Below are 24,212 nucleotides of genomic sequence, written 5' to 3'. Positions count from 1 at the left end.
CCCTCGGGCCCCCGGGCCCGGCCAGGCGCTTGCTGGTCTGGTATTGGCGGTGTTTCGGGGGCGGGCCGGCGTCAGCAGGCCGGAGTCCGGTCGCCGGTCTGCGGCTCAAGTAGCAGCCCCCGAGAGAGGTGAGGCCGGTTGGCCGACTGAGGGCAGAAGGAAAGGGAGGCGAAGCCAAGGCTCTTAGGGGCGCTGCCCAACCGCCTCCGGCTCCGGCCCTATCAGCTGAAGTGCCGATCTCGTCGATTCGTAAGTAAGCACGGTCGGGCCTGTTAGGATTTGGAATGCGGAGACCAGCTGGGATCCCGGGTGCTCGAGGCTTTTTGCCTACCAGAAGAGGTTCCTTTAGCCCCCGCCGCGCGTCCCGATTCTTGATCCCCCCGCAGCCCCAGCCCCTCCCGAGGCCGCGGGGAGCGGCTGGCCGGGGCCCCGGACTCCCCCTGCAGACCTGGGTTGCCTCCGCGCGGCCCGCGAGCCCCTCCGCATTCGCATTCGGCTTCCAGGACACCCGACGACCGGCAGTCCCGTCTCCATCTGGGGCTCCTTTGGCTTGCCTCAGGCAATCCCGGGGCTTGCACGGACTCCAAGCCAGAGCCCCAGCACCCGCCCCACCCCCTGCCTCGCAGGCCATCGCGCATGCGCATGTGCGCACGCACGCACAGATAGATGTGCCCAAACGGGGCATCTATCTTGTTCACTTATACCGTGGGTGTATCTATGCCTGGGAGTCGGACTGCTGAACCATACGCTACTTCCACTTTTAGTTCCTTCGGGAACCTCCATATTCTTTTCCATACCGGCTCTACCCACGCCCATTCCTACTCACCGTGGAGGAGAGTTCCCTTTGCTCCACATCTTCTCCAGCACTGGTTATTGACAGACATCGCAGTGAGGCCCAATCGGACTCATGTGAAGTGGTCCCTCCTTGGAGTTTGGAGTTGAGCCTCTCCAATCATTAGTGATGTGGAGCAAGATGACCTTTTGGAAATGCAGATGCAATGCTGTCACCTCCCTGCTCCAACGGCTCTCGTATTTTCCCAGCATATTGAAGATACGACCACTTCCCTTCAGGCTTGCTCCTCACGTTCTTCTCCGATGTCTTTTGCCTGGAATGCCCTCTGCACTCTTTGGCTTCCATCCCATAGGGCATTTTTCGTTTCTTGAATGTCCTAAGTTTCCCTGGTCACATAGCCTTCCAAGATGCTATTTTCCCTGCCTGAAATTCTTCCTGCATCTCAACCCTGGTTTACCTAGGTTCAACCTATGGACCTCAACGAAATGGTGCCTCTGGAAAGCCTTCCCTGACACCCAGGTTTTGTGGTGAGGGAAGAGGCCCCTCTATAGGTTCTCAAAGGATCTGCCTGTGATGTATCATTAGAGTCGTCTCAGTGAAAGCAGGAACTCTGTGTCTTCTTCTCTCCGCCTTCTATTCCCTGAAACTTATTACATGCCTCCTAGCTCATCGTAGGTGCTCAGTATTTACTTAGTGTGTGAAAGACAGAAAAGCTCTTGGAAGCCTCAAGGGGTCACTTGGCTCGGCACTTTTGATCTCTGTGTCTATTTGGCGAGTCAATTCTTTCCTTTCCTGGGTTGATGTGTACACTATATTCGAGGCACAATCTAAGGCATGAAGACATATCCATACATAGAGGTTCTTGCTTTCAAGGAACTCGTACAGCAGATTTCTACAAGTTAGGGCTTTTCAAATGCTCTAGAAGCATGTGAACGTTCAGTATGCTCCATTTTCATTTCAAAGAAAGATCGTTTGACTTCCATAGCAAAGGTGGAGACCTTCCAACGTTGAGTCCAAGACTTATACCTTGACCATTTCAGGCAAGTCTTGTGGTTCCTTCTGGAGGTGTGTGGCTCCTGCAGAAATGTGAAGATCTTCCATCGTCCTCAGACTTTGGTGTCATTTGCAATCATCCAGAAAGCTTCCAGGTCTAGGTTCCAGACCACCACCACACACAGTCAGTAGCCAACGGAGTGGATTCCAGGAATACGTGTTGTTCACCCGCATTACCGTTGATATTGTTGCTGCACACTCAATGCAGTGGGCAGGGCCTGGATTGTCCACTGGGTCTCATGTGGAATGGAAAGAAGGGCTTCCTCCCCACACACACACACCACCCCCACTGTTGACAGCCTTGTGACTAGAAACGGTCCCCGAAACAAGAATCAGACAAACCAGAGAAGCCCAGATGATAGTCCTTGAGATGAAGGAACTAAGCAGCTGGTTGCGATGGCACCAAGGGGAAAGGTTGCTCTTTTTGTCTGCCCCTCTACTCCTTTCTTCCTGGACGCCTTAGGGGTTCGTCATGGAGATTTGAAAGAAAGTGCACAAAAGTCATATGTGTTGAATCAAGATTTTGCATTTAACCATCTCTCAAAAAGGAAGAGAGCTTCACCTGCACATGTTTCTTTCAAAACCGTCCATTGCTTTTCAATTCTAGGGTTTCTCTCTTGCCTTGTTCACTTAGCCTTAATAGTAAAAATCAACGAAAACTACATAAAGATTCACAGATACCAAAAAGGACAGCTTCTGTTTCTGAAATCATCTTTCCATTTAGTAGAACACGAGCTCTATTCTTTGTATTTTGCCTAGGGAATTAGCAATGTCCTGGTTCAGATGGCAAGGTATCCCCGCGCAGGAGATTGGGGTTCGATCCCTGGGTCCGGAAGATGCCTCCCGTAGAAGGAAATGGCAACCCACTCCAGTATCCTCGCCTGGGAAATGCCACGGACAGAGGAGCCAGATGGGCCGCAGTCCATGGGTCGTATCAAAGTTGGGCTCAACCCAGCAACTACGAACACAAGTATTTCCAAAGACCACACTCAAGTGTGTGTGTGTGTGTGTGTGTGTGTGTGTGTGTGTGTGTATCTCCTCTTGCCGTCTTGGAGTCTGTCTCGGAATCTTCATGTATTTCTGCCTCTGTATCTCCTGACAGCCAGCCGCCGGCCCGTTCGTCTGGCCCCGGCCTCTCCCAGGCGCTCTGGCTCTGGCTGAGGAGCTTGCGCAGGCCAGCTGTCTCCCTTGGCGTGGGTGCGTGCGAGTGTCTGTGTGTCTGTCTGTGTGCCTGCCTGTGGCTCGTCTGCTCTCTCAGGAAGGTCGAGGGCTTGGCGTGGGGTCAAAGGGGGGGCCTCGGTAGTGCGAAGGGGAGGGGCTGAGGCGCTCCGCTCGACCGCGCCTTCCTGGCTTCTGCTGGGTTTGGGCACCGGACAGGTGCCGCGCAAGTTGGGCGCTCAAGTTTCGCTGCGCCTAGGCCCGCAGGAGGTTCAGAGGCCCCTGGGCCGCGGGGGTTGGGAGGCGGCGGGCGCCGAAGACCGACACCTCCGGGGCCGCGCGGGCCTGAGCAGCGCATGGGATCGGGGGAGGCCCCGCTCAGCGAGCGCGGCCGGGTCTGGAGTGGCCGCGGGTGGGAGGGCGCCGAGACCTCCACACCCCTCAGCCCAGCCCCAGGCCCCGCGCGCACGCACGCACGCACGCCCTCCCGGTCAATGGGGGGTCCTGGAAGCCCCTCGGGCCCCCGGGCCCGGCCAGGCGCTTGCTGCTCTGGTGTTGGCGGTGTTCGGGGGGCGGGCCGGCGTCAGCAGGCTGGAGTCCGGTCGCGGGTCGTGCGGCTCAAGTACAGCACGCCCCGCGACGAGAGGTGCGGCCCGTTGGCCCGACCTGCAGGGCAGAGCGAAAGGGAGGCGAAGCGCAAGGCTCTTAGGGCGCCCCGAGCCAACCGCCTCCGGCTCCGGCCCTATCAGCCTGAAGGCGCCCGATCTCGTCTGATCTCGGAAGCTAAGCAGGGTCGGGCCTGGTTAGGATCTTGGATGGGAGACCACCTGGGAATCCCGGGTGCTCGAGGCTTTTTGCCTACCAGAAGAGGTCCTTTAGCCCCCGCCGCGCGTCCCGATTCTTGGATCCCCCCCGCAGCCCCAGCCCCTCCCGGGCCGCGGGGAGCGGCTGGCCGGGGCCCCGACTCCCGCTGCAGACCTGGGTTGCCTCCGCGCGGCCCGCGAGCCCCTCCGCATTCGCATTCGGCTTCCAGGACACCCGACGACCGGCAGTCCCGTCTCCATCTGGGGCTCCTTTGGCTTGCCTCAGGCAATCCCGGGGCTTGCACGGACTCCAGCCAGAGCCCCAGCCCCCGCCCCACCCCCTGCCTCGCAGGCCATCGCGCATGCGCATGTGCGCGCGCACGCACAGATAGATGTGCCCAAACGGGGCATCTATCTTGTTCACTTATACCGTGGGTGTATCTATGCCTGGGAGTCGGACTGCTGAACCATACGCTACTTCCACTTTTAGTTCCTTCGGGAACCTCCATATTCTTTTCCATACCGGCTCTACCCACGCCCATTCCTACTCACCGTGGAGGAGAGTTCCCTTTGCTCCACATCTTCTCCAGCACTGGTTATTGACAGACATCGCAGTGAGGCCCAATCGGACTCATGTGAAGTGGTCCCTCCTTGGAGTTTGGAGTTGAGCCTCTCCAATCATTAGTGATGTGGAGCAAGATGACCTTTTGGAAATGCAGATGCAATGCTGTCACCTCCCTGCTCCAACGGCTCTCGTATTTTCCCAGCATATTGAAGATACGACCACTTCCCTTCAGGCTTGCTCCTCACGTTCTTCTCTGATGTCTTTTGCCTGGAATGCCCTCTGCACTCTTTGGCTTCCATCCCATAGGGCATTTTTCGTTTCTTGAATGTCCTAAGTTTCCCTGGTCACATAGCCTTCCAAGATGCTATTTTCCCTGCCTGAAATTCTTCCTGCATCTCAACCCTGGTTTACCTAGGTTCAACCTATGGACCTCAACGAAATGGTGCCTCTGGAAAGCCTTCCCTGACACCCAGGTTTTGTGGTGAGGGAAGAGGCCCCTCTATAGGTTCTCAAAGGATCTGCCTGTGATGTATCATTAGAGTCGTCTCAGTGAAAGCAGGAACTCTGTGTCTTCTTCTCTCCGCCTTCTATTCCCTGAAACTTATTACATGCCTCCTAGCTCATCGTAGGTGCTCAGTATTTACTTAGTGTGTGAAAGACAGAAAAGCTCTTGGAAGCCTCAAGGGGTCACTTGGCTCGGCACTTTTGATCTCTGTGTCTATTTGGCGAGTCAATTCTTTCCTTTCCTGGGTTGATGTGTACACTATATTCGAGGCACAATCTAAGGCATGAAGACATATCCATACATAGAGGTTCTTGCTTTCAAGGAACTCGTACAGCAGATTTCTACAAGTTAGGGCTTTTCAAATGCTCTAGAAGCATGTGAACGTTCAGTATGCTCCATTTTCATTTCAAAGAAAGATCGTTTGACTTCCATAGCAAAGGTGGAGACCTTCCAACGTTGAGTCCAAGACTTATACCTTGACCATTTCAGGCAAGTCTTGTGGTTCCTTCTGGAGGTGTGTGGCTCTTGCAGAAATGTGAAGATCTTCCATCGTCCTCAGACTTTGGTGTCATTTGCAATCATCCAGAAAGCTTCCAGGTCTAGGTTCCAGACCACCACCACACACAGTCAGTAGCCAACGGAGTGGATTCCAGGAATACGTGTTGTTCACCCGCATTACCGTTGATATTGTTGCTGCACACTCAATGCAGTGGGCAGGGCCTGGATTGTCCACTGGGTCTCATGTGGAATGGAAAGAAGGGCTTCCTCCCCCACACACACACACCACCCCCACTGTTGACAGCCTTGTGACGAGAAACGGTCCCCGAAACAAGAATCAGACAAACCAGAGAAGCCCAGATGATAGTCCTTGAGATGAAGGAACTAAGCAGCTGGTTGCGATGGCACCAAGGGGAAAGGTTGCTCTTTTTGTCTGCCCCTCTACTCCTTTCTTCCTGGACACCTTAGGGCTTCGTCATGGAGATTTGAAAGAAAGTGCACAAAAGTCATATGTGTTGAATCAAGATTTTGCATTTAACCATCTCTCAAAAAGGAAGAGAGCTTCACCTGCACATGTTTCTTTCAAAACCGTCCATTGCTTTTCAATTCTAGGGTTTCTCTCTTGCCTTGTTCACTTAGCCTTAATAGTAAAAATCAACGAAAACTACATAAAGATTCACAGATACCAAAAAGGACAGCTTCTGTTTCTGAAATCATCTTTCCATTTAGTAGAACACGAGCTCTATTCTTTGTATTTTGCCTAGGGAATTAGCAATGTCCTGGTTCAGATGGCAAGGTATCCGCGCGCAGGAGATTGGGGTTCGATCCCTGGGTCCGGAAGATCCCCCGTAGAAGGAAATGGCAACCCACTCCAGTATCCTCGCCTGGGAAATGCCACGGACAGAGGAGCCAGATGGGCCGCAGTCCATGGGTCGTATCAAAGTTGGGCTCAACCCAGCAACTACGAACACAAGTATTTCCAAAGACCACACTCAAGTGTGTGTGTGTGTGTGTGTGTGTGTGTGTGTGTGTGTGTATCTCCTCTTGCCGTCTTGGAGTCTGTCTCGGAATCTTCATGTATTTCTGCCTCTGTATCTCCTGACAGCCAGCCGCCGGCCCGTTCGTCTGGCCCCGGCCTCTCCCAGGCGCTCTGGCTCTGGCTGAGGAGCTTGCGCAGGCCAGCTGTCTCCCTTGGCGTGGGTGCGTGCGAGTGTCTGTGTGTCTGTCTGTGTGCCTGCCTGTGGCTCGTCTGCTCTCTCAGGAAGGTCGAGGGCTTGGCGTGGGGGCAAAGGGGGGGCCTCGGTAGTGCGAAGGGGAGGGGCTGAGGCGCTCCGCTCGACCGCGCCTCCCTGGCTTCTGGTGGGTTTGGGCACCGGACAGGTGCCGGGCAAGTTGGGCGCTCAAGTTTCGCTGCGCCTAGGCCCGCAGGAGGTTCAGAGGCCCCTGGGCCGCGGGGGTTGGGAGGCGGCGGGCGCCGAAGACCGACACCTCCGGGGCCGCGCGGGCCTGAGCAGCGAATGGGATCGGGGGGAGGCCCCGCTCAGCGAGCGCGGCCGGGTCTGGAGTGGCCGCGGGTGGGAGGGCGCCGAGACCTCCGCACCCCTCAGCCCAGCCCCCAGGCCCCGCGCGCACGCACGCACGCACGCCCTCCCGGTCAATGGGGGGTCCTGGAAGCCCCTCGGGCCCCCGGGCCCGGCCAGGCGCTTGCTGCTCTGGTGTTGGCGGTGTTCGGGGGGCGGGCCGGCGTCAGCAGGCTGGAGTCCGGTCGCGGGTCGTGCGGCTCAAGTACAGCACGCCCCGCGACGAGAGGTGCGGCCCGTTGGCCCGACCTGCAGGGCAGAGCGAAAGGGAGGCGAAGCGCAAGGCTCTTAGGGCGCCCCGAGCCAACCGCCTCCGGCTCCGGCCCTATCAGCCTGAAGGCGCCCGATCTCGTCTGATCTCGGAAGCTAAGCAGGGTCGGGCCTGGTTAGGATCTTGGATGGGAGACCACCTGGGAATCCCGGGTGCTCGAGGCTTTTTGCCTACCAGAAGAGGTCCTTTAGCCCCCGCCGCGCGTCCCGATTCTTGGATCCCCCCCGCAGCCCCAGCCCCTCCCGGGCCGCGGGGAGCGGCTGGCCGGGGCCCCGACTCCCGCTGCAGACCTGGGTTGCCTCCGCGCGGCCCGCGAGCCCCTCCGCATTCGCATTCGGCTTCCAGGACACCCGACGACCGGCAGTCCCGTCTCCATCTGGGGCTCCTTTGGCTTGCCTCAGGCAATCCCGGGGCTTGCACGGACTCCAGCCAGAGCCCCAGCCCCCGCCCCACCCCCTGCCTCGCAGGCCATCGCGCATGCGCATGTGCGCACGCACGCACAGATAGATGTGCCCAAACGGGGCATCTATCTTGTTCACTTATACCGTGGGTGTATCTATGCCTGGGAGTCGGACTGCTGAACCATACGCTACTTCCACTTTTAGTTCCTTCGGGAACCTCCATATTCTTTTCCATACCGGCTCTACCCACGCCCATTCCTACTCACCGTGGAGGAGAGTTCCCTTTGCTCCACATCTTCTCCAGCACTGGTTATTGACAGACATCGCAGTGAGGCCCAATCGGACTCATGTGAAGTGGTCCCTCCTTGGAGTTTGGAGTTGAGCCTCTCCAATCATTAGTGATGTGGAGCAAGATGACCTTTTGGAAATGCAGATGCAATGCTGTCACCTCCCTGCTCCAACGGCTCTCGTATTTTCCCAGCATATTGACGATACGACCACTTCCCTTCAGGCTTGCTCCTCACGTTCTTCTCTGATGTCTTTTGCCTGGAATGCCCTCTGCACTCTTTGGCTTCCATCCCATAGGGCATTTTTCGTTTCTTGAATGTCCTAAGTTTCCCTGGTCACATAGCCTTCCAAGATGCTATTTTCCCTGCCTGAAATTCTTCCTGCATCTCAACCCTGGTTTACCTAGGTTCAACCTATGGACCTCAACGAAATGGTGCCTCTGGAAAGCCTTCCCTGACACCCAGGTTTTGTGGTGAGGGAAGAGGCCCCTCTATAGGTTCTCAAAGGATCTGCCTGTGATGTATCATTAGAGTCGTCTCAGTGAAAGCAGGAACTCTGTGTCTTCTTCTCTCCGCCTTCTATTCCCTGAAACTTATTACATGCCTCCTAGCTCATCGTAGGTGCTCAGTATTTACTTAGTGTGTGAAAGACAGAAAAGCTCTTGGAAGCCTCAAGGGGTCACTTGGCTCGGCACTTTTGATCTCTGTGTATATTTGGCGAGTCAATTCTTTCCTTTCCTGGGTTGATGTGTACACTATATTCGAGGCACAATCTAAGGCATGAAGACATATCCATACATAGAGGTTCTTGCTTTCAAGGAACTCGTACAGCAGATTTCTACAAGTTAGGGCTTTTCAAATGCTCTAGAAGCATGTGAACGTTCAGTATGCTCCATTTTCATTTCAAAGAAAGATCGTTTGACTTCCATAGCAAAGGTGGAGACCTTCCAACGTTGAGTCCAAGACTTATACCTTGACCATTTCAGGCAAGTCTTGTGGTTCCTTCTGGAGGTGTGTGGCTCTTGCAGAAATGTGAAGATCTTCCATCGTCCTCAGACTTTGGTGTCATTTGCAATCATCCAGAAAGCTTCCAGGTCCAGGTTCCAGACCACCACCACACACAGTCAGTAGCCAACGGAGTGGATTCCAGGAATACGTGTTGTTCACCCGCATTACCGTTGATATTGTTGCTGCACACTCAATGCAGTGGGCAGGGCCTGGATTGTCCACTGGGTCTCATGTGGAATGGAAAGAAGGGCTTCCTCCCCACACACACACACCACCCCCACTGTTGACAGCCTTGTGACGAGAAACGGTCCCCGAAACAAGAATCAGACAAACCAGAGAAGCCCAGATGATAGTCCTTGAGATGAAGGAACTAAGCAGCTGGTTGAGATGGCACCAAGGGGAAAGGTTGCTCTTTTTGTCTGCCCCTCTACTCCTTTCTTCCTGGACACCTTAGGGCTTCGTCATGGAGATTTGAAAGAAAGTGCACAAAAGTCATATGTGTTGAATCAAGATTTTGCATTTAACCATCTCTCAAAAAGGAAGAGAGCTTCACCTGCACATGTTTCTTTCAAAACCGTCCATTGCTTTTCAATTCTAGGGTTTCTCTCTTGCCTTGTTCACTTAGCCTTAATAGTAAAAATCAACGAAAACTACATAAAGATTCACAGATACCAAAAAGGACAGCTTCTGTTTCTGAAATCATCTTTCCATTTAGTAGAACACGAGCTCTATTCTTTGTATTTTGCCTAGGGAATTAGCAATGTCCTGGTTCAGATGGCAAGGTATCCGCGCGCAGGAGATTGGGGTTCGATCCCTGGGTCCGGAAGATCCCCCCCCCGTAGAAGGAAATGGCAACCCACTCCAGTATCCTCGCCTGGGAAATGCCACGGACAGAGGAGCCAGATGGGCCGCAGTCCATGGGTCGTATCAAAGTTGGGCTCAACCCAGCAACTACGAACACAAGTATTTCCAAAGACCACACTCAAGTGTGTGTGTGTGTGTGTGTGTGTGTGTGTGTGTCTGTATCTCCTCTTGCCGTCTTGGAGTCTGTCTCGGAATCTTCATGTATTTCTGCCTCTGTATCTCCTGACAGCCAGCCGCCGGCCCGTTCGTCTGGCCCCGGCCTCTCCCAGGCGCTCTGGCTCTGGCTGAGGAGCTTGCGCAGGCCAGCTGTCTCCCTTGGCGTGGGTGCGTGCGAGTGTCTGTGTGTCTGTCTGTGTGCCTGCCTGTGGCTCGTCTGCTCTCTCAGGAAGGTCGAGGGCTTGGCGTGGGGGCAAAGGGGGGGCCTCGGTAGTGCGAAGGGGAGGGGCTGAGGCGCTCCGCTCGACCGCGCCTTCCTGGCTTCTGGTGGGTTTGGGCACCGGACAGGTGCCGCGCAAGTTGGGCGCTCAAGTTTCGCTGCGCCTAGGCCCGCAGGAGGTTCAGAGGCCCCTGGGCCGCGGGGGTTGGGAGGCGGCGGGCGCCGAAGACCGACACCTCCGGGGCCGCGCGGGCCTGAGCAGCGCATGGGATCGGGGGGAGGCCCCGCTCAGCGAGCGCGGCCGGGTCTGGAGTGGCCGCGGGTGGGAGGGCGCCGAGACCTCCACACCCCTCAGCCCAGCCCCCAGGCCCCGCGCGCACGCACGCACGCACGCCCTCCCGGTCAATGGGGGGTCCTGGAAGCCCCTCGGGCCCCCGGGCCCGGCCAGGCGCTTGCTGCTCTGGTGTTGGCGGTGTTCGGGGGGGCGGGCCGGCGTCAGCAGGCTGGAGTCCGGTCGCGGGTCGTGCGGCTCAAGTACAGCACGCCCCGCGACGAGAGGTGCGGCCCGTTGGCCCGACCTGCAGGGCAGAGCGAAAGGGAGGCGAAGCGCAAGGCTCTTAGGGCGCCCCGAGCCAACCGCCACCGTCTCAGGCCCTATCAGCCTGAAGGCGCCCGATCTCGTCTGATCTCGGAAGCTAAGCAGGGTCGGGCCTGGTTAGGATCTTGGATGGGAGACCACCTGGGAATCCCGGGTGCTCGAGGCTTTTTGCCTACCAGAAGAGGTCCTTTAGCCCCCGCCGCGCGTCCCGATTCTTGGATCCCCCCCGCAGCCCCAGCCCCTCCCGGGCCGCGGGGAGCGGCTGGCCGGGGCCCCGACTCCCGCTGCAGACCTGGGTTGCCTCCGCGCGGCCCGCGAGCCCCTCCGCATTCGCATTCGGCTTCCAGGACACCCGACGACCGGCAGTCCCGTCTCCATCTGGGGCTCCTTTGGCTTGCCTCAGGCAATCCCGGGGCTTGCACCGACTCAAGCCAGATCCCCAGCACCCCCCCCACCCCCTGCCTCGCAGGCCATCGCGCATGCGCATGTGCGCGCGCACGCACAGATAGATGTGCCCAAACGGGGCATCTATCTTGTTCACTTATACCGTGGGTGTATCTATGCCTGGGAGTCGGACTGCTGAACCATACGCTACTTCCACTTTTAGTTCCTTCGGGAACCTCCATAATCTTTTCCATACCGGCTCTACCCACGCCCATTCCTACTCACCGTGGAGGAGAGTTCCCTTTGCTCCACATCTTCTCCAGCATTGGTTATTGACAGACATCGCAGTGAGGCCCAATCGGACTCATGTGAAGTGGTCCCTCCTTGGAGTTTGGAGTTGAGCCTCTCCAATCATTAGTGATGTGGAGCAAGATGACCTTTTGGAAATGCAGATGCAATGCTGTCACCTCCCTGCTCCAACGGCTCTCGTATTTTCCCAGCATATTGACGATACGACCACTTCCCTTCAGGCTTGCTCCTCACGTTCTTCTCTGATGTCTTTTGCCTGGAATGCCCTCTGCACTCTTTGGCTTCCATCCCATAGGGCATTTTTCGTTTCTTGAATGTCCTAAGTTTCCCTGGTCACATAGCCTTCCAAGATGCTATTTTCCCTGCCTGAAATTCTTCCTGCATCTCAACCCTGGTTTACCTAGGTTCAACCTATGGACCTCAACGAAATGGTGCCTCTGGAAAGCCTTCCCTGACACCCAGGTTTTGTGGTGAGGGAAGAGGCCCCTCTATAGGTTCTCAAAGGATCTGCCTGTGATGTATCATTAGAGTCGTCTCAGTGAAAGCAGGAACTCTGTGTCTTCTTCTCTCCGCCTTCTATTCCCTGAAACTTATTACATGCCTCCTAGCTCATCGTAGGTGCTCAGTATTTACTTAGTGTGTGAAAGACAGAAAAGCTCTTGGAAGCCTCAAGGGGTCACTTGGCTCGGCACTTTTGATCTCTGTGTATATTTGGCGAGTCAATTCTTTCCTTTCCTGGGTTGATGTGTACACTATATTCGAGGCACAATCTAAGGCATGAAGACATATCCATACATAGAGGTTCTTGCTTTCAAGGAACTCGTACAGCAGATTTCTACAAGTTAGGGCTTTTCAAATGCTCTAGAAGCATGTGAACGTTCAGTATGCTCCATTTTCATTTCAAAGAAAGATCGTTTGACTTCCATAGCAAAGGTGGAGACCTTCCAACGTTGAGTCCAAGACTTATACCTTGACCATTTCAGGCAAGTCTTGTGGTTCCTTCTGGAGGTGTGTGGCTCTTGCAGAAATGTGAAGATCTTCCATCGTCCTCAGACTTTGGTGTCATTTGCAATCATCCAGAAAGCTTCCAGGTCCAGGTTCCAGACCACCACCACACACAGTCAGTAGCCAACGGAGTGGATTCCAGGAATACGTGTTGTTCACCCGCATTACCGTTGATATTGTTGCTGCACACTCAATGCAGTGGGCAGGGCCTGGATTGTCCACTGGGTCTCATGTGGAATGGAAAGAAGGGCTTCCTCCCCCCACACACACACCACCCCCACTGTTGACAGCCTTGTGACGAGAAACGGTCCCCGAAACAAGAATCAGACAAACCAGAGAAGCCCAGATGATAGTCCTTGAGATGAAGGAACTAAGCAGCTGGTTGAGATGGCACCAAGGGGAAAGGTTGCTCTTTTTGTCTGCCCCTCTACTCCTTTCTTCCTGGACACCTTAGGGCTTCGTCATGGAGATTTGAAAGAAAGTGCACAAAAGTCATATGTGTTGAATCAAGATTTTGCATTTAACCATCTCTCAAAAAGGAAGAGAGCTTCACCTGCACATGTTTCTTTCAAAACCGTCCATTGCTTTTCAATTCTAGGGTTTCTCTCTTGCCTTGTTCACTTAGCCTTAATAGTAAAAATCAACGAAAACTACATAAAGATTCACAGATACCAAAAAGGACAGCTTCTGTTTCTGAAATCATCTTTCCATTTAGTAGAACACGAGCTCTATTCTTTGTATTTTGCCTAGGGAATTAGCAATGTCCTGGTTCAGATGGCAAGGTATCCGCGCGCAGGAGATTGGGGTTCGATCCCTGGGTCCGGAAGATCCCCCCCCCCGTAGAAGGAAATGGCAACCCACTCCAGTATCCTCGCCTGGGAAATGCCACGGACAGAGGAGCCAGATGGGCCGCAGTCCATGGGTCGTATCAAAGTTGGGCTCAACCCAGCAACTACGAACACAAGTATTTCCAAAGACCACACTCAAGTGTGTGTGTGTGTGTGTGTGTGTGTGTGTGTCTGTATCTCCTCTTGCCGTCTTGGAGTCTGTCTCGGAATCTTCATGTATTTCTGCCTCTGTATCTCCTGACAGCCAGCCGCCGGCCCGTTCGTCTGGCCCCGGCCTCTCCCAGGCGCTCTGGCTCTGGCTGAGGAGCTTGCGCAGGCCAGCTGTCTCCCTTGGCGTGGGTGCGTGCGAGTGTCTGTGTGTCTGTCTGTGTGCCTGCCTGTGGCTCGTCTGCTCTCTCAGGAAGGTCGAGGGCTTGGCGTGGGGGCAAAGGGGGGGCCTCGGTAGTGCGAAGGGGAGGGGCTGAGGCGCTCCGCTCGACCGCGCCTTCCTGGCTTCTGGTGGGTTTGGGCACCGGACAGGTGCCGGGCAAGTTGGGCGCTCAAGTTTCGCTGCGCCTAGGCCCGCAGGAGGTTCAGAGGCCCCTGGGCCGCGGGGGTTGGGAGGCGGCGGGCGCCGAAGACCGACACCTCCGGGGCCGCGCGGGCCTGAGCAGCGAATGGGATCCGGGGGAGGCCCCGCTCAGCGAGCGCGGCCGGGTCTGGAGTGGCCGCGGGTGGGAGGGCGCCGAGACCTCCGCACCCCTCAGCCCAGCCCCCAGGCCCCGCGCGCACGCACGCACGCACGCCCTCCCGGTCAATGGGGGTCCTGGAAGCCCCTCGGGCCCCCGGGCCCGGCCAGGCGCTTGCTGCTCTGGTGTTGGCGGTGTTCGGGGGGCGGGCCGGCGTCAGCAGGCTGGAGTCCGGTCGCGGGTCGTGCGGCTCAAGTACAGCACGCCCCCCGACGAGAGGTGCGGCCCGTTGGCCCGACCTGCAGGGCAGAGCGAAAGGGAGGCGAAGCGCAAGGCTCTTAGGGCGCCCCGCGCCAACCGCCTCCGGCTCCGGCCCTATCAGCCTGAAGGCGCCCGATCTCGTCTGATCTCGGAAGCTAAGCAGGGTCGGGCCTGGTTAGGATCTTGGATGGGAGACCACCTGGGAATCCCGGGTGCTCGAGGCTTTTTGCCTACCAGAAGAGGTCCTTTAGCCCCCGCCGCGCGTCCCGATTCTTGGATCCCCCCCGCAGCCCCAGCCCCTCCCGGGCCGCGGGGAGCGGCTGGCCGGGGCCCCGACTCCCGCTGCAGACCTGGGTTGCCTCCGCGCGGCCCGCGAGCCCCTCCGCATTCGCATTCGGCTTCCAGGACACCCGACGACCGGCAGTCCCGTCTCCATCTGGGGCTCCTTTGGCTTGCCTCAGGCAATCCCGGGGCTTGCACGGACTCCAGCCAGAGCCCCAGCCCCCGCCCCACCCCCTGCCTCGCAGGCCATCGCGCATGCGCATGTGCGCGCGCACGCACAGATAGATGTGCCCAAACGGGGCATCTATCTTGTTCACTTATACCGTGGGTGGATCTATGCCTGGGAGTCGGACTGCTGAACCATACGCTACTTCCACTTTTAGTTCCTTCGGGAACCTCCATATTCTTTTCCATACCGGCTCTACCCACGCCCATTCCTACTCACCGTGGAGGAGAGTTCCCTTTGCTCCACATCTTCTCCAGCATTGGTTATTGACAGACATCGCAGTGAGGCCCAATCGGACTCATGTGAAGTGGTCCCTCCTTGGAGTTTGGAGTTGAGCCTCTCCAATCATTAGTGATGTGGAGCAAGATGACCTTTTGGAAATGCAGATGCAATGCTGTCACCTCCCTGCTCCAACGGCTCTCGTATTTTCCCAGCATATTGAAGATACGACCACTTCCCTTCAGGCTTGCTCCTCACGTTCTTCTCTGATGTCTTTTGCCTGGAATGCCCTCTGCACTCTTTGGCTTCCATCCCATAGGGCATTTTTCGTTTCTTGAATGTCCTAAGTTTCCCTGGTCACATAGCCTTCCAAGATGCTATTTTCCCTGCCTGAAATTCTTCCTGCATCTCAACCCTGGTTTACCTAGGTTCAACCTATGGACCTCAACGAAATGGTGCCTCTGGAAAGCCTTCCCTGACACCCAGGTTTTGTGGTGAGGGAAGAGGCCCCTCTATAGGTTCTCAAAGGATCTGCCTGTGATGTATCATTAGAGTCGTCTCAGTGAAAGCAGGAACTCTGTGTCTTCTTCTCTCCGCCTTCTATTCCCTGAAACTTATTACATGCCTCCTAGCTCATCGTAGGTGCTCAGTATTTACTTAGTGTGTGAAAGACAGAAAAGCTCTTGGAAGCCTCAAGGGGTCACTTGGCTCGGCACTTTTGATCTCTTTGTATGTTTGGCGAGTCAATTCTTTCCTTTCCTGGGTTGATGTGTACACTATATTCGAGGCACAATCTAAGGCATGAAGACATATCCATACATAGAGGTTCTTGCTTTCAAGGAACTCGTACAGCAGATTTCTACAAGTTAGGGCTTTTCAAATGCTCTAGAAGCATGTGAACGTTCAGTATGCTCCATTTTCATTTCAAAGAAAGATCGTTTGACTTCCATAGCAAAGGTGGAGACCTTCCAACGTTGAGTCCAAGACTTATACCTTGACCATTTCAGGCAAGTCTTGTGGTTCCTTCTGGAGGTGTGTGGCTCTTGCAGAAATGTGAAGATCTTCCATCGTCCTCAGACTTTGGTGTCATTTGCAATCATCCAGAAAGCTTCCAGGTCTAGGTTCCAGACCACCACCACACACAGTCAGTAGCCAACGGAGTGGATTCCAGGAATACGCGTTGTTCACCCGCATTACCGTTGATATTGTTGCTGCACACTCAATGCAGTGGGCAGGGCCTGGATTGTCCACTGGGTCTCATGTGGAATGGAAAGAAGGGCTCCCCCCCCACACACACACACCCCACCCCCACTGTTGACAGCCTTGTGATGAGAAACGGTCCCCGAAACAAGAATCAGACAAACCAGAGAAGCCCAGATGATAGTCCTTGAGATGAAGGAACTAAGCAGCTGGTTGAGATGGCACCAAGGGGAAAGGTTGCTCTTTTTGTCTGCCCCTCTACTCCTTTCTTCCTGGACACCTTAGGGCTTCGTCATGGAGATTTGAAAGAAAGTGCACAAAAGTCATATGTGTTCAATCAAGATTTTGCATTTAACCATCTCTCAAAAAGGAAGAGAGCTTCACCTGCACATGTTTCTTTCAAAACGTCCATTGCTTTTCAATTCTAGGGTTTCTCTCTTGCCTTGTTCAGTTAGCCTTAACAGTAAAAATCAACGAAAACTACATAAAGATTCAAAGATACCAACAAAGGACAGCTTCTGTTTTTGAAATCATCTTTCCATTTAGTAGAACACGAGCTCTATTCTTTGTATTTTGCCTAGGGAATTAGCAATGTCCTGGTTCAGATGGCAAGGCATCCGCGCGCAGGAGACTGGGGTTTGATCCCTGGGTCGGGAAGATCCCGCCGGAGAAGGAAATGGCAACCCACTCCCAGTATCCTCGCCTGGGAAATGCCACGGACAGAGGAGCCTGATGGGCCGCAGTCCATGGGTTGTATTAAAGTTGGGCTCAACCCAGCAACTACGAACACAAGTATTTCCAAAGACCACACTCAAGTGTGTGTGTGTGTGTGTGTGTGTGTGTGTGTGTGTATCTCCTCTTGCCGTCTTGGAGTCTGTCTCGGAATCTTCATGTATTTCTGCCTCTGTATCTTCTGACAGCCAGCCGCCGGCCGGTTCGTCTGCCCCCGGCCTCTCCCAGGTGCTCTGGCTCTGGCTGAGGAGCTTTCGCAGGCCAGGTGTCTCCCTTGGCATGGGTGTGTGCGAGTGTCTGTGTGTCTGTCTGTGTGCCTGCCTGTGGCTTGTCTGCTCTCTCAGGAAGGTGGAGGGCTTGGCGTGGGGTCAAAGGGGGGCGTCGGTAGTGTGAAGGGGCGTGGCTGAGGCGCTCCGTCGACCGTGTCTCCCTGGCTTCTGGTGGGTTTGGGCACCGGACAGGTGCTGGGGAAGTTGGGTGCTCAAGTTTCCCTGCGCCTAGGCCCGCAGGAGGTTCAGAGGCCCCTGGGCCGCAGGGGTTGGGAGGCGGCGGGCCCCGAAGACCAATACCTCCGGGGCCGCGCGGGCCTGGGCAGCGAATGGGATCGGGGGGGCGGATGGCCCCGCTCAGCGATCGCGGCCGGGTCTGGAGCGGCCGGGGGTGGGAGGGCACCGATACCTCCGAACCCCTCATCTCAGCACCCAGGCCCCGCGCGCACGCGTATCCTGCCAGTTACTTCCTAGCACCAAACTGATTTTTCCTCAACATTGTTCAGTGCCTGTCATGGAGGGAAAGAGGGAGAGTTACTGAAAAAATATTCAAAGTCTCTTATAGGAAAATATTTTGAAATATTATATTTTAGAAGTATAGACTAGTAAATTTTTTTTAAAGTATTCATCCTATTATGTACAGGCTGTAAAATGCTATCAAGGGGCACTTTTGGATAAATACTTTAAAATATACGAGTCATTTTGGCCTGTGTGAAACAGACTAAATAGCCTAAGCCATGAGTTCCGTTTTAGTCTTAACTCAGATCAACTCGTGGTGGTGGTGGTGGTGGTGGTCATTCGTTAAGTCGTGTCGGACTCCTTGTGACCCATGAACTGCAGCACGCCAGGCTTCCCTGTCCTTCACTATCAAAGAGCCCTGTCTTTTTCACTATCAAAGAGCCCTGTCTTTTTCGGCTACTGTTGTAAATCCCGTAGACTAGCTGATAAACAACAGAAAGTTGTTTCTTGTAGTCCTGGAGGCTGGGGAGTCCCAAGATCATCAGCAGGTGCCACGTCTGGTGAGTCATGTTTCCTGGTTCCTAGACTGCCTGCTGCTTCTCCCTGTCCTCGCAGCACGGGAGCCCATTCCTTCCTGGCCTGACCCCTCCCAGAGTGCCTGCCTCCTAGGATCATCACCACATGCGGGGTGAAGTTTGAGGGCCCATAAACTGTCAGCCCATTGCAGTCCCTAAGTATACTCTGCATTATTTCAGTCTTTTGAAATAATTCGAGCTTTCCTAATAGCCCAATACATGTTCTTTTTGTTATATGTTCGTTGGGCTCTTGAAAATAATATGTATCAGTGGGAATGCAGTGTTCCGTGTGTATCAGTTACATCAGGTATGTCACTCATGTAATTCAGCTTCCAGTAGCCACGTTGAGTAAAAGCAGAAGTAGGTGAAATTACCTGTAATATATTTTATTTTAACACACCCCAAATATTATCATTTCAGTGTGTAATCAACATGATAAAACCTAATGCAATAGTTCACGTTCTTTTTTTCATGCTAAGTCTTTAAAATCCAGCATGTGTTTCAGGCTTGCAGTGCATCTCATTGTAGAGCCAGCCACATTTCAGGTACTTCATGGTTGCTGGTGACTACGTACCAGGGAGCCCAGTTCCAGGAGAGATGTGTCTTTAACGTCTCCCACTGGGATTATGAACTCGGCTGTTACTCCTTTTCTATTTCTGTCAGTTTTTATGTATTGATATTTTGAGGTTATGTTATTAGGTACATTCAAGTTTAGAATCCTCATCTTCTTGCTAGACTGAACTTGTATCAGTATGAGATGTTCTTTTTTATTGCTAGTAATGCTTCTTTCTTTAGACACTATTTGACAGTGATGTTGCCACGTCAGTTTTCTGTCCGTGTTAGCTTGGGTATCTTTTACTTTCACCTGTCTAAAAGACCTTCCATCTTAACATGTACCTCTGAATAGTGTATAGTTTTCACTGGAATCAGTTTGAGTATTGGCTCTGTTTATAATGTTGATATTTCAGTGTGTAGACACCATGTTGCTGTGTGATTTCTGTTTGTCCCACCTAGTCTGTGTTCTTTGCTCTTGCCTTCTTTTAGAAGTATGAAGTGTTTCTCTAGTTCTGTGCTCCTCTGTCAGGTTGTTGGGTGTACATTTGCAGACACAGCGTGTGTTTTACATTCAAGTCTAACTTAGTACTCTTACTGCCTCCCTGACACGACTGTTTCCTCCTTGTCACTGTCACACTTTAAACGGTTAGATATATTTTTGGCATTAACATCATTGTTTTGTAGAGTTAGTATTTACCCTCACAGTTACCTCATTGTTGGTCTTTACTTGTTTTTTATATTTCCATCAGAGACTACTTTTCTTTTTCCCAAAGCACTGCCTTAATATTTTTTTTTAGTTCATGTGTGTGGGTGATGAGTTGTCTCATTTCCATTTGCCCTCAAAGTCTCTATTTTGCTTTCACTTTCGAAGAGAGTTTTTGTTGGATGTAGAATTCCAGGTTGGTGGTTATTTGTTTTTCAGCATTTTACAGATGCCAGTCCATTATCTTCTGACTTCCTTGTTCTTGGAAAGTCAGCTCTCAGTGTTGTTGTGCCGTTAAAAGCCACACCCTTTTTCCTCTGAGTGCTTGAACATTTGCTTCTTGCCTTAGGCACCCGCAGAGCTGCTGAAACCAATGTGTGGTTTTCATTTTTGACTCAATGGTCTGATTCTTGAACCAACTCTTACCACTGTCCCTGTCAGTCAGTTCAGTCGCTCCGTGTCTGACCCGTTGCAACCCCATGGGCTGCAGCACGCCAGGCTTCCCTGTCCATCACCAACTCCTGGAGCTTGCTCAAGCTCATGTCCATCGAGTCGGTGATGCCATCCAACCAGCTCATCCTCTGTCGTCCCCTTCTCCTCCTGCCTTCAGTCTTCCCCATCATCAGGTTCTTTTCCAATGAGTCAGCTCTTTGCATCAGGTGGCCAAAGTATTGGAGCTTCAGCATCAGTCTTTCCAATGAATATTCAGGACTGATTTGCATTAGGATTGACTGACTGATTGGATCTCCTAGTAGTCCATGGGGCTCTCAAGAGTCTTCTCCAATTCCCCAGTTCAGAAGCATTGATTCTTTGGCATTCAGCCTTCTTCATGGGCCAACTCTCACATCCATACATGACTACTGGAAAAACCATAGCTTTGACTAAATGAACCTTTGTTGGCAGAGTAACGTCTCTGCTTTTTAATATGCTGTCTAGATTTGTCATAGGTTTCCTTCCGAGGAGCAAGCATCTTTTAATTTCACCATCTGCAGTAATTTCGGAGCCCAAGAAAATAAAGTGTGTCACTGTTTCCACTGTTTTCCCATTTATTTGCCATGAAGTGATGGGGCTGGATGCTATGATCTTCATTTTTTGAATGTTGAGTTTTATGCCAGCTTTTTCACTCTCCCCTTTCACTTTCACTAAGAGGCTCTTTAGTTTCAGCCCCTGGAGGCATTTCTTATTCCCCTTTCTGTCTTTTCTCCACCATGAGGGTCCCCATTTATAGTTTTTAACAACATAGTTTAACAACAGATTCCTTCAATACATTCTATCCCTTTTCCCTCTTATATATATATTGTAACCGATCCGTCCTTCAGTTCACTGATCGTCTCTTCAGCTACATCCAATCTGATGTTAAGCCCAGAGACTGAGTTCTTAAATTCAGTCACTGTTATTGTAAAGTTCTAGATTGGTTTTGATTCTCAGAAATTTTTCCTTTTGTCAAGTATATTTTTGAACAGGTGACATTTGCATCTGATACCTCTAGCATACCTCTGATACGCTGATATATATCTCATACCTCTGGATCTGGTTCAGTTCTTTTTCTCTTGGTCCTGTTTGTTGTTACACCCTCTTTTGCTTCTTTGGTTGCATGTTGGACATTATGTTTGGAAAACCCTAGAGGTTCTGAGTGATGCTGCGTTCTCCAGAGTTTCCTCTGACGCAGACCTCCAGTGGGGACAGAGCTGTCTGTTCACTCAGGGCCTGAGGGACTTGAGGCTTGGGGGTCCTTTTAAGCTCAGTCTCAGCAGCCTTCACCCACCTTCCCCCCCGACCCCAGGGAGGAGCTTTCCAGCGTCTCCAGTGTCTGGAAGCCTGGGGTGCCTCCCAGGGCCCCGCGTTCTCGGCAGGTCCTGAAGCCCACCGTCTCTCCTGAGCACCAGGAGGTGACTGATAGTCAGCGCTCAGCCGGTTTGGGCAGAGTGTTGGGTACGTTTTCTGACATCCAGACTGACTCGTCAGGCCTGCGCTTGACTTTTTGTCTCCACAGCCCAAGGAACCCTCCAGAGCTGTGTTAGCCAGCCCCCTCTGCTTGACTTTTTCCCTTCCTTTTCTTCACAGAGTCAGCTTTGCTCAGATGCCCCGAGGGAACGAGCGGCCCTCTCAGTCTCCAGCTCCCTCACTGAGCTTCGCTTGTGTTTGAAATCTTGGATTGTGGCTGCCTAAGGACCTCTTTTAAACCTTATTTAGCTTTTCTAGCTCTTGGTAGGCTGACCTACAAGATGCTTGCGTCTGTCACTGGAAGTGGAGACACCCTGGGGGGGGGGTCTTCTGTCATCTGAAGCCACATGTAACAGTCACAGTAATTGTCTTGATCAAGTTAATTTGATACCAGGGAAAACAAGAACCAGGGGTCCTTGCTTGGTACCCATGGCTGTGTTTCTGGTCAGAGTCCCCAGCTTGCCTGGGCTGTTTCAGTGCCACGTGAACTTGGGAAGGAGGTGGAGCAGGCGGCCCACGCGGCCTGGAGACAGAGGAGCCGGTCTCCCCTCTGCCCTTGCCCCTGGCGGCCCAGGGCAGGCCTTGCATTGCCGGGCTGCTGGTGGTGGAGGCCAAGGCTGAGGAGGGAGGGGTTACGTGACCTGTATTCTGTGACATGGTCACACGTGGGTTTTCTTTTTCAGTTTGAAAAAATGACTGCTTTTAGTCTTCCCTCCAGTTTCACTTTAAGGTGGAAAATGAAGATTTTATTCGTAAAGTTGAGCACAGTGACCTTACAGTCTTTTTGAAAGCAACAGTTGATGTTTTAAGAACACATCTCAGAGAACTCCAGTAGATAAAGCTAAAAAAAGAGAACGTGTTCAGGGTGAACTGCGGGCAGGACCCCAAACTGTACCCTGTCTCTCCCAGAGTGTGTAATTGCTGAGATGGGTGGATATAGGACCCAAAGCACCCTGGGGACCGAGGTCCTCAAATGACAGCAGAGGGCCGGGCTGAGCCAGGAGCAAGTGGCCTGTGCCCTGGCGAGTGGAGAACCGCGAGGGTGGGAGTGGAGCCAGGAGAGGGGTGGGAGACTCAGGCGGGGTCTGGGAGGTGCTGGCTGTCGCGGCTCGAGGCAGGGACACCCCTGAACCTCCACCATGCAGTCCCCACGGGGCAGAGTCGTCTGGCAGCCGAGGGTCGAAGTAAAGAGGGCGAGTTCACAGCAGGTTGAATGAACCCCTGTACCCACTGTGGGTTCATTTTAAGTGCCTGGAGTGAGGTTGGTCAAGCCCTTGCTGAGCTCGAGTGAGGGTTCCGACAGGGAGGACCGAGCTCAGGGTGAGAGTGAGGGGCAGCTAGCGTGGTGAGTCCTCCTCAGCTGAGTGGGTTCTGGGGACGCCCTTGAGTTCAGGGCTGCCCTTTCAGTAGCCTCACTGGAGGCTTGTTTGGGGGGTAGAGGGGGCAGAAGCCCACTTAGAAGACGTGCTCATTCCCAGGGGTGGTGGTTTCTGAAGGAGTTTATACTGGTTGGTTCGACTGTGACCCAGTACCTTGCAGGGTCGTATTTGACAGGGGGCCTGAGCTGTGGGCACAGCCTGCCTTCTCCTGCACTCCGCACTCAATTGTTGACTTTTTGGCAGCCCCTCTCCCCTCTCTGCACCCTTGACAGTGGACCTGAGCCCAGCCCCCCTGTTGCCACGGAGCCCCTTGTGACCGAGTGGGTTCCAGTTCTGGGCTCCTGGGAGATGTGCTGGAGGCGGAGCCTTCATGCCATTTGGTGGTCATAGTGTGAGAGCAGTGGTCATAGTGTGAGAACGGTGTGTGTGAGAGTGGTGTGTGAGAGCAGTGTGTGTGAGAGTGGTGGTCGTAGTGTGAGATTGGTGGTGATAGCTCGGTAGCCGAGGTATCCTACCGTGAAACAGCGGTTGCCCCCGAGTCGGGGGCTGCCCCTATCCGCGAGGATGGGTCGCAGAAGGGCCCGCCTTTGGGCGTTATTCCAGCGCTGCAACCCCAAGGCAAAGGCGAAGACTAGGAAGGACTTGGCCTCGGCCCACGTCCTGGAAGCAGAGCAGCCTGAGGTGAGAGCAGCCGGGGGCTGGGCCCGTCAGATTGGCCCTCACCCGGCGAAGCATTGGGGTTGTGTTTCATTTTGTTAGCATGGTTGTGGGCCCTGCCGGCCAGGGCATTCTGGCCTTAGTGGGCAGGATCGACCCCAGCAGGTTTACCTTGTAAGAGGTTGTGCAGTTGCTGCATGGAGGATGGGCGGGGGCCCCACAAGAAGGGAAACACTGGCTGGAGAAGTCACTGGGGCACATGGACTGAGCTATAGAGTCAGTCCTTGAAGCAGAAAGGGTAAGGCCCTTAATGTCTCCCTTCTTGCAAAGAAAGGATATACGGGCTGGAGGAATCTCTGGGGCATGAGGATCGAGCTAGAGAGTCAGTCCTTGAAGCAGAACGGCTAAGCCCGTTAATGTCTCCCATGTTACAAAACACACACCAGTGTGTCCAGTATTTTAATGACAGGTACCTACTGCTTACGTGTATGACATACACCCTCATAGCTACACATGTCTACTGCATGCCTCTTACAAGTGCTGGGCACTGTTCTGGGTGCTGAAAACTCAGTATGTAGTAGTGGATACGTAGCCCAGGATTTTTTTAATTTCTGCAAAGAAAAATAGAAGAACGAAAGACCCCGTGTGGTTCAGTTTGAGCAAGTTCACCACGTGGATGGCCCCGCATGCACGCAAATTGTGGTAAAGTACATATAACATAAATTTAACATTTTAACCGGTTGATTGAATGACTGGGTGGCTTCTGTGGAGTCAGGC

At 53.7% G+C, this 24,212-nt stretch overlaps 4 pseudogenes; all 4 read left to right on the top strand.

The window, feature by feature from the left end:
• The first annotated feature begins 3,736 nt into the window (after positions 1-3,736).
• LOC113889042 lies at positions 3,737-3,856 on the top strand (annotated as a pseudogene).
• A 3,414-nt stretch (positions 3,857-7,270) lies between these two features.
• LOC113889041 lies at positions 7,271-7,390 on the top strand (annotated as a pseudogene).
• Positions 7,391-10,806: 3,416 nt separating this feature from the next.
• On the top strand, positions 10,807-10,926 carry LOC113889039 (annotated as a pseudogene).
• Positions 10,927-14,339: 3,413 nt separating this feature from the next.
• LOC113889040 lies at positions 14,340-14,459 on the top strand (annotated as a pseudogene).
• The last annotated feature ends 9,753 nt before the right edge of the window (positions 14,460-24,212 follow it).

The sequence above is a fragment of the Bos indicus x Bos taurus genome, unplaced genomic scaffold (genome assembly GCF_003369695.1).
Source record: "Bos indicus x Bos taurus breed Angus x Brahman F1 hybrid unplaced genomic scaffold, Bos_hybrid_MaternalHap_v2.0 tig00003486_arrow_arrow_obj, whole genome shotgun sequence".
Lineage (NCBI taxonomy): Eukaryota > Metazoa > Chordata > Mammalia > Artiodactyla > Bovidae > Bos > Bos indicus x Bos taurus.
Note: the sequence above shows the minus strand (reverse complement) of the source record. Positions and strands in the feature narration are given on the sequence as shown.